The sequence below is a fragment of the Ipomoea nil genome, unplaced genomic scaffold, assembly GCF_001879475.1.
Source record: "Ipomoea nil cultivar Tokyo-kokei standard unplaced genomic scaffold, Asagao_1.1 scaffold1043, whole genome shotgun sequence".
NCBI lineage: Eukaryota > Viridiplantae > Streptophyta > Magnoliopsida > Solanales > Convolvulaceae > Ipomoea > Ipomoea nil.
Genome location: NW_017617471.1, coordinates 13,064,643 through 13,072,481, shown reverse-complemented (window position 1 = coordinate 13,072,481; position 7,839 = coordinate 13,064,643).

Here is a 7,839-nt window from a genome sequence, read left to right as displayed (position 1 = left end):
ATTGATCTTGTCAAGATCAATGTTTAGGTTCCGGTGCGGTTGGGTATTCCAGTTCCACCCGCGGGGTACACCAGTGAGATTATGGCGGGGGTTGTTTTTCCGTGGTTCCACTCTTTGGTTTGTGATATTTTGGCATCTCTTTGTTGGATTGTTGAGCTTTTGGGTGTCTCCTTGATGTTTCGTATGTCTAGAACGATGTTATAAGTATCTATGTTAGGATTTGGTGTCTTGAATTGTGCTTATGGTCCACTTTGTGATTCGTTGGATTAATGTGAGTCTTTGAGATTCGTTGGAGCCGTTTTGGTTTACTCGTTTGATGAACATGCTAGATATGATGTCGTTGATGCTAGTATGCGTTGTTTGTCCATTCCTTTGAGGATTGGCAACTTGTGTTGCCAATCATGTTGAAATTGGATTGAAGTCCATTGTTGTTGTTGAGTATTGTTGCATGTCTATCATTGAAACCTCTTGATTGATTTCTATGATGTGATCTTGTACATTTGTTGTACCCGTTATTGATACTTGATTGGGCTATTGATGAGCCTCAATCCTCTTGGTGATGACTATGTGTAACTATGAATGAGATTGGTGGTATTGTTACTGAGCTTTGCTCATGAGATCGGCGGTATGTTACTATGATAATTAATGGTACCCTCGTGTACTGAGAGTTCGGTGGTATAATGTTTGGCGGCAGTTTGGCAGGGGACGACGGTCCTAGGCGAAATAAGATTGGACTCAGAAGTACCAGGTGACACTCGGAGGTAGAGGTTGGAACTGAAATAAGGCCGGGGGTAGCCATAAGGTTGGAACTTACAACTTGATATTTGTCATTGTGTGATTTGTTGTATTCATTGCTTATGAACCTGTCTATTGGGAACTCTAGCTTGATTATGGTAGGTTGCGTCTATTGTTGAGTATGTTGCTTGTTGTCCTTATTGACTTGTTGATTGTTGTTGATTGTTGGTCTTTGTTGAGAGTGTTATGTTGAGTCTATTGATGTTCCCTCTCTTGATTTTAAAATGATATATACTATATTCCTCTGTCTCAAATGATTTTATAATATCTATATATTATGTACTTAACGCGTATTGGTGGGTTACCAGCATCTTTCGCTGACGGGTGTTATCCCTATGTTTTTACAGGTTTTGAGTAGCTTATGGAGAGCGCGCTAGTGGACCTTAGATAGTGTAGCTCTTAATGTTTCCCTTGTTTAGACTTATGGCCTGTGTACCTTATCTCATATGACTTTGCTTTTGAGATTTTGGTTTAGACTTAGCCTGTGCACCTATGTTGAGATAGGTGTGGCATAGCACCTCCGTATTTATACTTTGCTTCCACCTATTTTGAATGAATGATTAGCTTGCTTTTCCCTTTAATTAAGCTTTTAAATTTTGGTAAAAATCGGGGGTGTTACACGGGCAGCCGGCGGGTAGTGGCCTGCCCGCCGGGCACCCGCTGGAACCAAGGTTGCCCACTGGCGGGTAGCCGGCGGGTGGTCCACCACCCACCGCCCACACGCTGGAAATTATTGGTGTCGCGGGTTATATTTCCCCGTTTGTTGTTTTCCCGTGTCCCGTTGTACCCCGTTTGATGTTTATGAGTCTCGTATGATGTTTTGAGTACTGTTCTAGGAATCTGTGTGTAGTGTGTGTGTCGTTTGTTAATGTGTCTTGATTGTTATTGTTGATTACATGATTGATTGATTGAATGATGATGGGTATCGTGGTCATTGCGCAATGATCGGTGTGACTGATGATGATGAGATTGTGATTGGTGGAGATGAATTATTGGCGAAAAACACGAGTGCTCGGTTATCGTGCTAAAGGCACAGACCACCCCTTAGACTTGCTGGCTAAAGGCTTGGGTCAGGGTATAAGCGTCGCGGTGTCATGTTAGTGCTATATGCGCCGACCCCTTGGTATTGGTGCTAGAGACACGGGTCATGCGAATGACACTTCGGTGCTACCATGTTGGTGGACTTGTTGGTGGTTACGGAGTACTGGGGCATGTAGTTGCTCCGGAGGAATAAGGTAGGAGGTATAAGGGTGGCCTGGAGGTACAGGTTGGAACTGATATAAGGATGGAGAGGAGTAAAAAGGTTGGAACTTGGTATAAGGTTGGAGGATGGATTGTGTGTTTGATGATTACTTGCTGATTGATTGTCTTTGAATCCCATTGTTGCCTCTATTTGTTATATATGAGCTTACTTGTCTATTATGCCTTGCCTTGTGTTCTTAAGGTGCATACTAGTCTTTATGATTGTTCTATAGTGTCAAGTCTGTTGTTGTTTCTTGAGTATTGATCTTGGTTTAAAAGCTTGAGTTTCTTAGGTCATATATGTATTCCGGTTTCAAAATGATTTTCTTATATCTATCTATATAGTACTTAACGCGTTGGAGTGGGTTACCAGCATTATTCGCTGACGGTTGTTACATCGTTTGTTTTTCAGGTGCAGATCAGTAGCTTCGGAGCGCGTTAGACGATGAACTCGTGGATTTAGCTTAGTATTAGTTAGATGGCCTGTGAGTCGTGTATTGTATTGTGAATAGTAGTTATGATTTATGCCTTGTTCAGTTAGTTTAGCCTGTGCATCTAGGTTCTCAAACCTAGATGTGGCATAACACCCCGACTCTTACGGATTATTTATGCGCTGTTTGGGATAATTAATGGTAGTTTGCATTATTTATATAAGCTTTAAATTGTTTAAAAATTAGGGGTGTTACATAAAATCTCCAACTAAGACTAAATATCTCTATCGTTTTCCTTTATGCCGGAAGCATAGGAAATTTATCGCTTTTAAGAATTTGCAAAAACTAGATCTAGTATAGAAATCTCGTCACTCCTGAAAAATAAATTTTTTTATCCTGAAGACATTTCGCCCGGAAGGCAAAAACCCTCAGTAAAATTATAGGTGCACCGAATAAATCAAAATGCTGGGGAAGCGAAACAACCAAATTCAAATACCTTTGGGAAATGACATATATTTGGTTGATAGGAAAATTGCCATGAGTATGGAAGATATTTATAAATAATGTTGTTGATAACATATTTGCGTCTATTGCCCACAATATTTAAATCTAGATCCAGAAAATTAAAACAGCAGTATAACGTCCGAAACATGCTAACTATTTTGATAGCAATTGAGGCATACGAATTCAAACTCGCTAAAGAAATATATACACCAGAAGATGTCATGAAAAGAGAGTTGAGAAAGATAAAAGAGGTTTTACGCAGAGACCCAATAGTGGTCTTAATAAAAGGATATCCTTCCATGACATTATGTAACACTATTTAATAAACTAGCAGTAAATAATATAAGTTAGATATGTAACTAATAGACGTAGTTACCGCATGTTTATATGGGTAACTGTCTAGCTGATTACTTATTCATATTTTAAAAATCACTGATAGATTTTTTTTTTTTTTCAAAATGTGATGAACGAATATCACAAAGTGTAAAATCACTGACTATGATTCTTCTTATAACTTAACATAGTCAATAACCTGACTATGTGTTTCCTTCCCGAAGAAGAAAGTGTGGATAATGAAAGTGTATTATCGTAATCTATGTTCATATTAGAACATGTATAAAAGTTGCCTAGAAGTGGTATGTGTGATTACTCAAGTATTATTTCCTCCTATAAGCCTACCTGAAAATGTCTTGAATATATTGTATATCCTTCAGTATATTAATTGTTGTACAATATCTCGAAGTAGATAAGGACTTATTTAAACCTAAAAAATGTAATTTAGGACTAGAAGTCCATTGCTTCAAAACATCATTTTGAACACCTTTCTGGAACCAAAAATTCTTCAATCGCATTATGTCTTATACTATATTCGCGATGAGTTGACTAGCAATATTTGTTGATTCTCGTATAAAATGACGTTAACTATATCCATTAGTATCCTTAAGGTAGGCGTATTTTTATATGACATTTAGTAAGCTATTTGAATTGGTTGGCATTGCTTTACTGTCTATAGTACTCTCGCTTCGGTATAGTGACTAATAAGTTGGGAATGAGATGAGAAAAGTAGCAGTAGCAAGCCAAGGTAAATTTTTTTGCAAATATTGTCATTGATGCTTCTTTTGTGCCAATTGAATGGACAAAAGTGATCATACTTGGTACAATTCAAAATGAATATAATTTTTTTACCCACATAAACTCCAGAAGAGTGGTAAAATATCTATTCAGAAGATTCGCACCACTGACAAAATTAGCAAAATGTTCACTAAGTCCCTACCTACGAGAAATATACCCATAAGATTGATATGCGTAGGTTAGGAAAATTATTGTTGTTTTCAGGGGGAGCAACTAAAACTAAGTGCAAAAGTATAAATGATTTATTGGTCCAGATGATCATGAGAAATGTTATAAATCCTACTCTTATAAATCTTGAAAGATTGAACCCGGAAGGTTCACGGTTGTACTCTGTTTCCCTTAACTAAGTTTTTCCCACAAGGTTTTCTTAGTAAGGTTTTTAATGAGGCAACCAATGTAACATATGATCTCATAAATATCATGTACTCTTTTCATCAGCTAGATTTTTTTTCTCACATGGTTTTCCTAGTGAGATTTTTAACTAGGCATGAATATTTTTTTTTTTTAAATATAATACCCATATACCTTGTATTTTTCTTGTCTAGGTTTTTTCCCCATACGGTTTTCCTAGCAAGAATATTTGTAACGTTTGTAATAGACGCATTTACTCATCATTATGTATATCATTTATTATACCCTTTGTATTGTATTATTTGTATATATATGTATGTACCCTTAAATAATGGTGGAGAGATGAATAAGATCATGCTCTTGCTTTGCCTCTTACTTTCGCTTTCTGCAATTGTTCTTTGATCTATTGTATACAAGCTAATGTGCGTTCTTATTACAACACAAACCTTATTGATTTACATTAAAGCTTAATATTTATTGAAATTGGCACATTCATATTTCATACTATATTATACTACAATCTACTGCCAAAGGAAAACCGGCACTATTCACATTTGACACTCTTGACTTCCCTACAGTTGATCACATTGATTTGGTGTGTCATCATTTGCAACCAATAATGGGATATTTTACATGTCCCCTATGACCTACTGCTTCTTGAAATTAGAATAATAGCCAAAGAGGAGCAAATTTACAATTAGTCCTGAAACTCGTCAATTTGTTTTCCAAATCCCTTTTTTTTCATAATTAACTTAGCATGCCGCATGGAAATACCGTTTTGTTTCTCCAATGACACAGACGATGTCTCAAGCTCTGAATATGTAGAGATAACTTGAAATTTGTACCATTCACCAGTTCATCACCAACACCGCCTGAGAAATTGATCCTTCCCCCTAACAGATCGTTCTAGTTGCATTCCAAACAATAGCGGAAGTCCAACAGGTAGCCACTAGCCATGTAGTTTCAAGATTTAAAAAAAAAAAAAAATATTATGTTTAGTAGGATTCTTATGGTTTAGTTTTAAAAATTGCGCTTATACTTTTGGTAGTGCCTCATTTATTTACGAAAATGGGGCCACAAAAATCAGCCGAGCTACTCAATGATAGTATAGGTTGAGAATCTATTGTTCTAAGGCTTGAACCTATCACCTCCCACTTAGTAGGGGAATAACCGGATACCATTGGACCACATGATCCATGGTCTCATTTCTCTACTATTTATATCTTCTTTACTGCATCTTAATGTTGCAATCATATTGGAAATTGGTATGATTAGTTTTATGAATTAATTATGATTAGCTTTCAAAAAAATTATGATTATATTAATTTCAATTTATCTCAGAATTAACTTACTAATTTCATATTTATTCTGATTACTTCTACTACAGGCCATCTCTAACCCATTACACTAAATTCTGCACCAAATTTTACACCAAAAGTAATATTTTCAGCATATTCTTACATCAAATTTTATTCATCTCCAACACATTACACCAAATTCTATTTCTACACTAAAATAATTTGTTTTCTCATAAATTAAAACTTTAATTTTTTAATATAAATTTAATTGTAATGCAAATAATATTTTTATTCCACAATAATATAACATATAACAACTATTACATTTAATTTTCAAAATTATCATATCGTTCCCACAGATGCTCAATGCATTACAATTATGTTTTGTTTAATTTCGGATGTATTCAGTTTAATTTTATGAAAATTATGTTTTATGTACTTTAATTTTTAATTAATCTATATATAATATTAGGCTTGTTTTAATCGTCTTGATGAGATCTTTCAAATGATATAATTTATTTTTAATTATTCAAATTTTATGTTTATGTATTTAACAAAATATAAAAATTCATAAAAATAAAATAAGGATACAAAATGAATTTAAAAAAAAAAAAAAAAAAAAAAAAAAAAAAAAAAAAGACAAAGGGCAAACTTGACATTTAGGCTTTACACCATTTTGCCGTTTCATCTACAGTGCAGCGCCAAATATTGCGCTGCACTGTAGACCAACGCCAAAATGGCGGAGGTTTTGGCGCCTTCCTTTGTGACACCCTGCAAATCCAAACTCTAATCAATGATTAATTAGAGAATTAATCCTAGTCTCCTTGTTAATTTATTCTTAAAAATCCTGAAAATTCAATAGTCGGAGGACTAGAATTTGACTAGTCATTCAAGGTCAAAGGGTTGTACCTTATGCTTTTTGGGTTGTTCCCTTGTTTCCTTATTCTTCCAACTTTAGTAAAGGTAGAGATGTCTTTCTACCTAAGTTTTGAGGTTCAAGCTAACCTAGCATCATCCCTTCATTTCATTCACCTACAATCTAAACACAAAATCTAACTTCTCTCTAAAAAGATGTAGCTTCTTCTCCAAGCTAAAATTTGGGCATCCTAAATCTTGCAAGTTGTCTTCCAAGATTCCTACTTTCCTTATCTTGAGCATATGGGAGGGTAAGATCCTTGTTCTTTTGGTGTTTTAACCTCTTTTTTAGATGTCTTTTTCTAAAAATAGAATCTTTGTTGTCTTTTGGTTTGTTTGTGAAGTTGGTGTGGAAGAAGAGCTTTAGGAGAGGCTTTATAAGGGTGAGAAAGAGAAGTTTTAGGCTACAAAGGTAACCCATGCTTTACAAAACCCATTTTCTTACTTATATGATGATTTCTTAGCTTCTACTTGTGATTCTTGTATTGAAATGTGAGATTTGATGCATTGACTTGGGGTAATGCATGTTTAGAGCTTGTTCTTAGGGTTCTTGTATGCCATTGCTTGGCTATTTCTTGGATTCAAGTCATATTGTTGTTTTGTGTGAGATTTTGGGTGTTTTGGACTTGAATTTGGACTTGTTGTTGAAAATCCCTGAAGAGATTATTTTGGAGTACACGTGTACCTGCGGGCGGAACGGCGGGCAGAGGCCTACCCGCCGCCCCACCCGTGGGGAACGAAGCCTCGTGGGTTGTTGTACCCGCAGGCGGAATCGCGGGTGGTTTTCCACCCGTGGTCCCACCCGCGGGGAACACTTGTGATGTCGGACGGGGATTTGTTCCCCGTGATTTTGACTCGGTATTGATGTTTTGACATCCCGATGTTGTTTTATTGGGCTATTTGTGAGTCTTCTTGATGTTTCGTATGTCTAGAACGGTATGTTAGGAATCCATGTAGGATTTGGTGTCTTGAATCGTGCTAAGGGTCCGACTTTGTGATTCGTTGGGCTATTATGAGTCTTGAATGTTCTATGGAACTACTTTTGGTTTACCCGTTTGATAAGCATGCTAGTTTGATGTTGAAATTCTAGTATGTGTGGTTTGTTCTTTCTTGTTGGGATTGGCAACTTGTATTGAGCATCGTTTGGTGTCGGATTGTGATCCTTCGTTGTT